General features: G+C 41.4%; 1 long non-coding RNA gene across 1 annotated transcript; it reads left to right on the top strand.

Annotated features, from left to right (window-relative positions):
* Nucleotides 1-7,001: 7,001 nt before the first annotated feature.
* LOC106567859 (uncharacterized) lies at nucleotides 7,002-8,685 on the top strand. Its single transcript, XR_006758504.1, has 3 exons — nucleotides 7,002-7,234; nucleotides 7,359-7,408; nucleotides 8,403-8,685. It is a non-coding gene; the product is annotated as an uncharacterized lncRNA (long non-coding RNA).
* Nucleotides 8,686-9,735: the final 1,050 nt, after the last annotated feature.

Genomic DNA, 9,735 nt, shown 5'->3' with positions numbered 1-9,735 from the left:
GGTCACTCGTTCACAGGCACGTCAATCCAAATACGTCATCATAAAAGCAGCTATACCCTGCCCTCTCCGGGTAGCAAGTCAAGAGCTTGGAGTGTGATTGGTTATTGAGACTACACGCGAGCAGCACACATGAAACACCCATAAGATAATTACGTAACTTCCACATGCGAACAGGTTAACGTTTATACTATCGTATAGCCTATAGGCCCATGACACTATAGACACAATGAATAAAAATAGCTGGTAATGTTTCTTTTCAGGTTATTTGGCTTTATGGGTTTATGGGTTTTAAAAGCTTACATCTGAGTGATGATTCGTTTTCACATAGGCTGTTTTTACACATGCAACCCAATTCTGACCTATTATGCAGTAATTGGTATTTTGACCAATCATACCAGATCTTTTCACATCAGATCTTTTCAGAGCTGATCTGATTGATCAAATTAGTGGGGAAAAAAGATCCGAATTGGGCTGCCTGTGTAAACGCAGCTCAAGAGGCAATTTAATTGATTCCAGACACAGAAGAGGACTAGCTACGTTGTTAGGAAAACCACTCCCATTGTAGCCGAAGCATAGGAGTGCCAAAGAAGTCTATGGAAACTAAGTTTCAGAACTCTGTGCAGTGCTGTGAAGCACATGTTAGGACTTTACAATTTGCATATTTACCACATATATATATATATATATATATACATATATATATATATATATATATATATATATATATATATATGTATATATATATATGTATACATATATATATATATACATATATATATATATACATATATATATATATATATATATATATATATATATATATATATATATATATATATATATATATATATACATATATATATATATATATATATATATATACATATATATATATACATATATATATATATATATATATATATACATATATATATATGTATATATATATATGTATATATATATATATATATATGTGGTAAATATGCAAATTGTAAAGTCCTAACATGTGCTTCACAGCACTGCACAGAGTTCTGAAACTTAGTTTCCATAGACTTCTTTGGCACTCCTATGCTTCGACTATATAATATATATATATATATATATATATATATATATATATATATATATATATATATATATATATATATTTGTTTATTCATTTATGTATCTAAATCCTATTGAGATCAAATATATTTTACTTCGGAGACCTGTCCCAAGAAGAACTATCTACATGCAAACTATCACAACCGGCTGTGATTGGGAGTCCCATAGGGCGGCACACAATTGGCCCAGCGTTGTCTGGGTTTTGCCGGTATAGGCCGTCTTTGTAAATAAGAATTTGTTCTTAACTGACTTGCCTAGCTAAATAAAGGTTAAATATTTTTTTGGTATATATTTTTAAAAACAAAGGTAAACCCAGCCGCGAGTTGCCCAATGATGTGAACCTACCAGAGGAGATAAATACCTTCTATGGTCTGAGCTAAATGCTTCAGATGCTCACTTCGAGGCAAGCAACACTGAACCATGCATGAGAAAACCAGCTGTTCCGGATGACTGTGTGATCTCGCTCTCCATAGCCGATGTGAGTAAGACCTTTAAACAGGTTAACATTCACACACGGATTACCAAGAAGCATACTCAGAGCATGCACTGACCAGCGGGCAAGTGTCTTCACTGACACTTTCAACCTTTCCTGTACGCAGTCTGTAATACCTACATGTTTAAAGCAGACCACCATAGTTGCTGTGCCCAAGAACACCAAGGTAACTTGTCTAAATGACTATCGCTCCGTAGCACTTACATCTGTAGCCATGAAATGCTTTGAAAGGCTGGTCAGAGCTTACATCAACACCATCATCCCAGACACCTTGGACCCACTCCAATTTGCATACTGCCCCAACAAACTCTATTGCACTCTACACTGCTCTCTCCCACCTGGACAAGATGAGCACCTATGTGAGAATGCTGTTCATCAACTACAGCTCATTGTTCAACACCATAGTGCCCTCCAAGCTGTTCACTAAGATCAGGACCCTGGGACAGAACACCTCCCTCTGCAACTGGATCCTGGACTTCCTGACAAGCCGCCCCAGGTGGTGAGGGTAGGCAACAAGACATCCGCCACGCTAACCCTCAACATGGGTGCCCCTCAGGGGTGCGTGCTTAGTCCCCTCCTGTACTCCCAGTTTACCCATGACTGAGTGGCCGTGCACGACTCCAACACCATCATTAAGTTTGCTTACGAAACAACGGTGGTAGGCCTGATCACAGACAACGATGAGACAGCCTATAGGGAGGAGGTGCCAGGACAACAACCTCTCCTTCAAAGTCAGCAAGACAAAGGACCTGATTGTGGACTACAGGAAACGGAGGGCCGAGCACGCCGCCATCAACATCGATGGCGCTGTAGTGGAGCGAGTCGAGAGCTTCAAGTTCCTCGGTGTCCACATCACTAAGGAATTAACACGGTCAACACACACCAACTGTCACGCTCTGATCTGTTTCACCTGTCCCTGTGATTGTCTCCACACCCTCCAGGTGTCGCTTATTTTCCCCAGTGTATTTATCCCTGTGTTTCCTGTCTCTCTGTGCCAGTTCGTCTTGTAGGTTTCCAAGTCAACCAGCGTTTTTCCCGTTCTCCTGCTTTTTGCATTCTCCTTTTTCTAGTCCTCCCGGTTTTGACCGTTGCCTGTTTCTGGACTTTGTACGCGCCTGCCTGACCATTCTGCCTGCCTTGACCACGAGCCTGTCTGCCACTTTGTACCTCCTGGACTTTGATCTGGTTTTGACCTTTTTGCCTGTCCACGACCATTCTTTTGCCTACCCCTTTGGATTAATAAACATTGTAAGACTCCAACCATCTGCCTCCTGTGTCTGCATTTGGGTCTCGCCTTGTGCCTTGATACAAACACAGTCGTGAAGAAGGCACGACAGCGCATCTTCCCCCTCAGGAGGCTGAAAAGATTTAGCATGGGCCCTCAGATCCTTTAAAAGTTCAACAGCTTCACCATTGAGAGCATCTTGACTGGCTGCATCACTGCTTGGTATGGCAACTGTTTGGCATCCAACCGCAAGACGCTACAGAGGGTAGTGCATCCAGGAACTTTATAGCAGGCGGTGTCAAAGGTAGGCTGTAAAAATTGTCAAAGACTCTAGCCACCCAAGTCATAGACTGTCCTCTCTGCTACTGCCCTGCAAGCAGTGCCGATGCACCAAGTCTGGAACCAATAGGACCCTGAACAGCTTCTACCCTAAAGCCATAAGACTGCAAAATAGTTAACCAAACAGCTACCAAAACTTTCTGCAATCTATCCTTTTGTCTAGTCATTTTACCCCTACCTTTATTTCCATATCTACCTCAATTACCTTGTACCCATGCACATAGACTCAGTACTGGTCCCCCGTGTATATAGCCAAGTTATCGTTACTCATTGTGTATTTATTCCTCATGTTATTATTTTTCAATTTTTCTCCCTGCATTGTTGGGAAGGGTCCGTAAGAATTTCATTGTTGTTTATGATGTATGTGACAAATAAATGTTGATTTTGATTGATTTGATACAATTTTATTCGATTTTGATTTGAAGGAGGCAGCATCTTTTGGGAAATGAAGTGACATCTAGATATCAAGATCACTGAGGGAATGTCCTATACCTTTACATTGAAGCATGTGAAATTCAAACGCTGAGTTCAATTCAGAAGTCCACCATCCACTGCTCATACACATTTAATTGGTCAGAATTTCATTAAGCCCAAGTGGTCTAATCAGAAATGATGAGCATTTATTCATGTTTTACTTTTCCAAGAACTGGGAGACAGGCTTCTGGAGAACGAGAAATAAATTATTAATTTATTGGAATTTATTGTAATAAAACCATCTAGGCCTAGTACATACCTACAGAGGGGACTTTCCAGAGCATATTTCTTGCTGCATTCTCCAAAGGATAAAAAGATTTTGAGGAAATGTTCTTGACAATGTAGGTTAAATTCACTTTAAATGTGTCACACTCTATTCATCAGAATGATTAGACTTCGTTGAAATCTAAGGGACCACAAATGAAATGAAAAGAGCTGGGCTGCTGCCTGTATGAGTCATAACTGAGCCTTTCATAAACAGTGAGGTCACTATAGTCATCCACAGCCGTAGCTTTTGAATAGGCTATATTGTGAATGTATAGTGTCTCTATTAATTGATACACTTCAGAACATTAATATAGCAGCCTAACAACTGTTAATCACAGACTGTGCATCATAAATAGTGAATTCCTGTCATAGCCTAAAACAACTTGCTAATGAAAAAATGAATCTGCTCATCAAATCAGCAAACAAGGAAAACTTCAAGGTGCTAGCTAGCTCAATGTATTCAGTGGTAAATTAATTGAAAAGCAGTCATTTCCAATATGGAGTTCATAGATATCCTTTAGAGTACATCATCCCAGGCGCATGACTGTGAATGTGGGTGGCCTAATTATGGGGGGGGAGGACACTGGGCTCTTAGAAATCCCCTGGCAAGTATAGGCCTACTATCCAAGCAGCACTAAAGGAGCTGTAAACAGCTTTGTGCAGGAATAAGTCCCTCAGTCCTCTCCAGTCTCCCATGAATCAATGGACCCCACCTTTCAGATATGAGGAAGGCCTAGATGAGACGTAACAAACATGAGAAGGGGGATAATATCATCCAAGGAATGGTGGAGCCTATGTTGAAATTGCAAATGCTTGGAAGGTTTAAGGATGCCATTTTAGTCTTCTCCCAAAGCACAAGGTTTGTGGAAATTAAAAGGTATTTGGTTTCAATAATTATCGCTTGACTGACTGTGTGGGCGGCAAGTAGCCTAGTGGTTAAGCGTGTTGGGCCAGTAACCAAAAGGTTGCTGGTTTGAGTCCCAGAGCCAACTAGGTGAAACATATGTTGATGTGCCCTTGAGCAGTGCACTTAAAAATAATTGCTCCTTTAAGTCAATCTGGATAAGAGCGTCTGCTAAATTACTATAATGTGTATGAATTGGTCATCTATTTGACTGAAATGATGTTCACTGGTCTTTGGTTATTCATCCATTATAATAATTTGCTGTGTACAGATGCCTCTGCCATTTACAAAAGGTTTATACTTTACTTTTGCTCCTCATGCTATGTAATCTCAAATTCCCTCTTAGTTATTTAACTCTATAATTCAAATATAAAAATATTGAATGGGGGGGCCTACCGAGTGGCACAGTGGTCTCGACCTTCGCCTTTCCCGAGTCCGTACAGGAGTTGCAGCGATTTTTAAATTAATTTTACTAGGCAAGTCAGTTAAGAACAAATTCTTATTTACATTGACGGCGTAGGAACAGTGGGTTAACTGCCTTGTTCAGGGGAAGAATGGCAGATGTTTACCTTGTCAGCTCAGGGAGTCAATCTTGCAACCTTTCGGTTACTAGTCCAATGCTCTACTAACCACTAGGCTACCTGCCGCCCCAACGATGAGACAAGACTGTAACTACCAATTGGATACGACGAAATTGGGGAGAAAAAGGGCTAAAGAAATAAAATAAATATTGAATGGAATGTTTACACAATGTACATACAGTCACCAAATCGTATATTTCCTCCCGTTTCTGAGAAGAAATAGGAGTTGTAATGTACTATATTTGTTATTGACTTGTAAAATGTTCAAATGAAAGCTGAGCCTTTGAACCTATGTTGTTTGCTTTTCCATTGATTAAAACACAAAAGTTATTTCAACTACTATTGAATGAACGTACGAGAAAAATGTAATTGACATTTTCACAAATAACAATTTAATAATGAAATGTATATTTGAGCAAGGACTACAAGTCCTTGATTTGAGCAACACACTCATGCAATTCTCTGTTTATCAGTACAAACTAGTCTCGTGGATTCACAGCTGATGAAGGTTTTCATATACAGCTGCAGCGTGAAATCTGTACTTTTATATTTAAAAAAATATTCTGAGTGCACATGGACTTCCATAGGTTTATAACAATACCATTGTGAAGCATAGATGGGATTTGAAGTTCTGTTGTCAACAATGACAGAAAATAATATTTGAACCACTAGAGTCTAGAGTCTAGTGGATTATATGGTCTAGTGACTAGACCATATAATCCATACATTCATCCACCATGATTAAACAGTGGATCAGGCTCTGGGCTGGCAATGCATCTGATATTCATCTGATATTCTCTTCAACAACTTCAAACCAAACTCCAGTTCTGCTACTGTAGGTTCTCTTTAAGATGCACTCCAGGATCTTAAGCACAACACATTCATTACATATAGTAAAAGTTGAATTCGTAACATATTGTAGGAAATGCACAAATTTGCAGGATGTAACATATCATAACAAACGGAAGACGTGGTTTACAATTTGCTGAAATAGTACACAAAAAACGGGGACCACTTTTGGCTCGTGAGTACCAGTTTCAAAACTACTGGCTGAAATTATACAAACATTTGAGAGAGCATCTTTAACTGTTCCTTAACAGAAAATAAATAGGAAAAAATGAATTTATGAAGGTCAAGGGTTATTACTGTTCAGTGCTGTTAGGATGCTGGAAATGTCTGCTGTAGATGGTGGTTAGTAAAGCATTTAGTGACTGCCACTCAATGGTATTGATGGTTGTTGAGCTTAGATTAAGATGGGTCTACTAACGTTTCCTGAGCCACTAAAAGCTAATTATGTAATATAATATCTACTCCAGTCAGAGTTTGTAACATTTAACCAGATGCTACATAGCACAGTATCCTGTCCCCAAAAGTAAAGACTGTAGACTGTGCCATGGACCGTCAAAGGCCTACTACTGTATCGATTTTGACAAATGATTTAATTTTAGTTAAAAAAGTCATAACTACACAAATATCAAATTTCTACCTTAAATACGTATTTTTTATTCATTTTAACCCTATATTATAAACATGCTTCCTTCTGTTTGAGAAAACCAAACCCTGACCAAAACCCAGCTGGTATTCTTTGGGCCTGTAGAAAAGTCCATGCATAAGGCAGTATGCGCTCAATGAGCCTGACACAGTAGACAAAATGGGGAACATCTCAGTTCTTAACGGACGTGCCACTGACATTGGCTGCTGTCCAACAGCTGCACGCAGGGAAACGACTTTCTGTTACATAATGTGGTTATTCAAATGTGTGCTGACAGACAACAGAGGGTGAGGGATAAGACAACAACACAATAAAAACCCTGCTGATACCAACTGTTAAGTCTACATTTGTTCAGGTTTGTGTACTATCTATAAAAGCACCAAATGGGCCGAGGATATGTCTTATGTAATGATATTTCTGGAGAGAGGAAAATAGCAGTGCAGAAAAAAAGAGTTCTTCACCTTTGTCTTTTTATACAGGAGAGAGAGAGGAGACGTATCCACAGGCAGATTTGGAGTTTACAGACAAGGTGTGTTTCCCCAATTAATTGCATACCTCTCTGTTTTGGTGCAAGCTCCAACCTGAGGGTATTTAGCATGTAATTATGACTTTTTTTTGGCACATACCAACCCAGTCATCATACTGTATCATCATCTCAGCGTTAGTACCCAAAAATGGCCACCAATAGATTAAGTTACCGACATCTGGAAGGTGTGGAAGTCTAAATGTAAGCTCTGTGATACATTTATGACATAATGGTATGAGCTCTGAAATGTCTGTTATTGATTTGGACTTTCGAGCAACTTTCCAAACTGGGCAGCAACTTTTCAGTTAGTAACAACACTATATGCCTAGGATTTTATTTTGCCATACTGTTATTTGTTTTCAAGACTGAGCGTATACAGCCTCTTGGTTGGTTGCAGTCTGTATAGGACTATGATCATAACAAAATCGAGGAACAGTTCCTTTTATGATTACTGAATGGATGGATTTGAAGCAGGTGATGCTTTTTTGTTTAACCCTCACTATCCCCATATGATTAACTTATAAGAGACCAAAACAGCTGCCCCATCCCCTCACTCTCCCCTCTCTTCTATAAGCCCTTCTGCACATGCATATTGCATGCATTAAACCACACTAAAGCCAGGCACATTTTTCAAACACCTTCACATTGTTTATTTTTTCTCAGCGGCTACGCTATTTATTTATTTTGAATTTTAATGAAGCACTATGTATTAGAACTAAAGTGGTTAAAAAGGGCCTTCGCAATTGCTTTTCACTCAGACCCTCCCCCAGACCCTCCCCCCTCCCCCATCTTTTGAAGCTTGCAGAAATCAATATCATTCACAGAATGTTGCTCTTTGCAGATATTGCTCAAGACTAAAGCCATAGAGTGGAACTACTGTATGTTCCTGAACTGCTTTTGATATTTCTATCACCTTGGCCAATAGATGGTGAGACATTCCCAGGGGCATATTTGTGAAGCATTTGACTGACAACATTGTCAACCATGTCTTTTCAAGGAATGGGTCCAGCACTCTAGGGAGACCTGGAATGCTGTCCAGGAGTGTATAAAGAGGGCTGGAGAACGACACAAGGAGAGCGCTGACCGCCACCGCAGTGAGGCCCCTGTGTTTAACCCAGGGGATAGAGTCTGGCTCTCGACCCGGAACCTGCCCCTCCGCCTGCCCTGCCGGAAGCTGGGTCCGCGATTTGTGGTGCCATTCAAAGTCCTGAGGAGAATAAACGAGGTGTGTTATAGGTTACAACTTCCTACATATTACCGCATTAACCCCTCGTTTCATGTGTCTCTCCTCAGGCCGGTGGTAGCTGGTCCGCTGCAGGACGCTGAGGTGCGGGAGGTCCCCCGGCCCCCCCTGGACATCGGGGGGGCCCCGGCGTACACAGTCCGGGCCATCTTGGACTCCCGACGTCGGGTAGGGGGCCTGCAGTACCTCGTGGACTGGGAGGGGTACGGTCCGGAGGAGAGGTGCTGGGTCCCGGCGAGGGACATTCTGGATCCAGCCATGTTGCGGAGTTTCCACAGCCTCCGCCCGGATCGCCCAGCACCTCGCCCTCTGGGTCGTCCCCGAGGCCGGCGTCGGCGCGCTGCGGGACCCGCGCGTCAGGGGAGGGGTACTGTCACAACGTCCACAGAAGGTGGTGCCTCTCCTCGGTCGGGCAGTGCTCGGCGGTCGTCGTCGCCGGCCTACTAGCTGCCACCGATCTATGTTTCAGAGTCTGTTAGTTATGTCTGCTTTTTGATTGCACCTGTTTCGTGTTTGTCATTAGTGGGGGGGTATTTAGTTTGTCTGCGTTTAGTTAGGATTCGTGCGGGATTGTTCATTGTTATGTGTGGTAGGGGTTGTATTGTTTATACGTAGTTGTTTTACTACTTATTGTCTAGGCATTAGGGTTGCCGGGCTGCGCCCCGTCTGTCTTTTCGAGTGGAGCTTCCCTCTAGTCTTTTGACTGTTGTGCTCCCAGCCTTATATGGATTTTGCCCTTGGATTTATTAAATCACGTTTGTTCCAACGGACCTCAGTCTCCTGCGCTTGACTCATCCTTCAATTGTTCTATCTGCTCGTGACAGTACGCTTTAGTTGTCTTTTTGCACTGAGTCAATTCCTCACACTGCTGTTTCCAACGTCTTATCATCGACTCATTAAGACCAAGCTCCCGTGCAGCAGCTCTATTTCCTTTTCCAACAGCCAGATCAATCGCCTTCAACTTGAAAGCTGCATCATATGCATTTCTCCGTGTCTTTGCCATGATGAGGGTGACAAAATGACTACCGTAATCAGAATGATGGGAAGTTTGAGAGCGCTCGATTTAATCTAAACAGTAAACAAAAAA

Source organism: Salmo salar, chromosome ssa01, assembly GCF_905237065.1.
Source record: "Salmo salar chromosome ssa01, Ssal_v3.1, whole genome shotgun sequence".
In the NCBI taxonomy this organism is placed as follows: Eukaryota; Metazoa; Chordata; class Actinopteri; order Salmoniformes; family Salmonidae; genus Salmo; species Salmo salar.
Note: the sequence above shows the minus strand (reverse complement) of the source record. Positions and strands in the feature narration are given on the sequence as shown.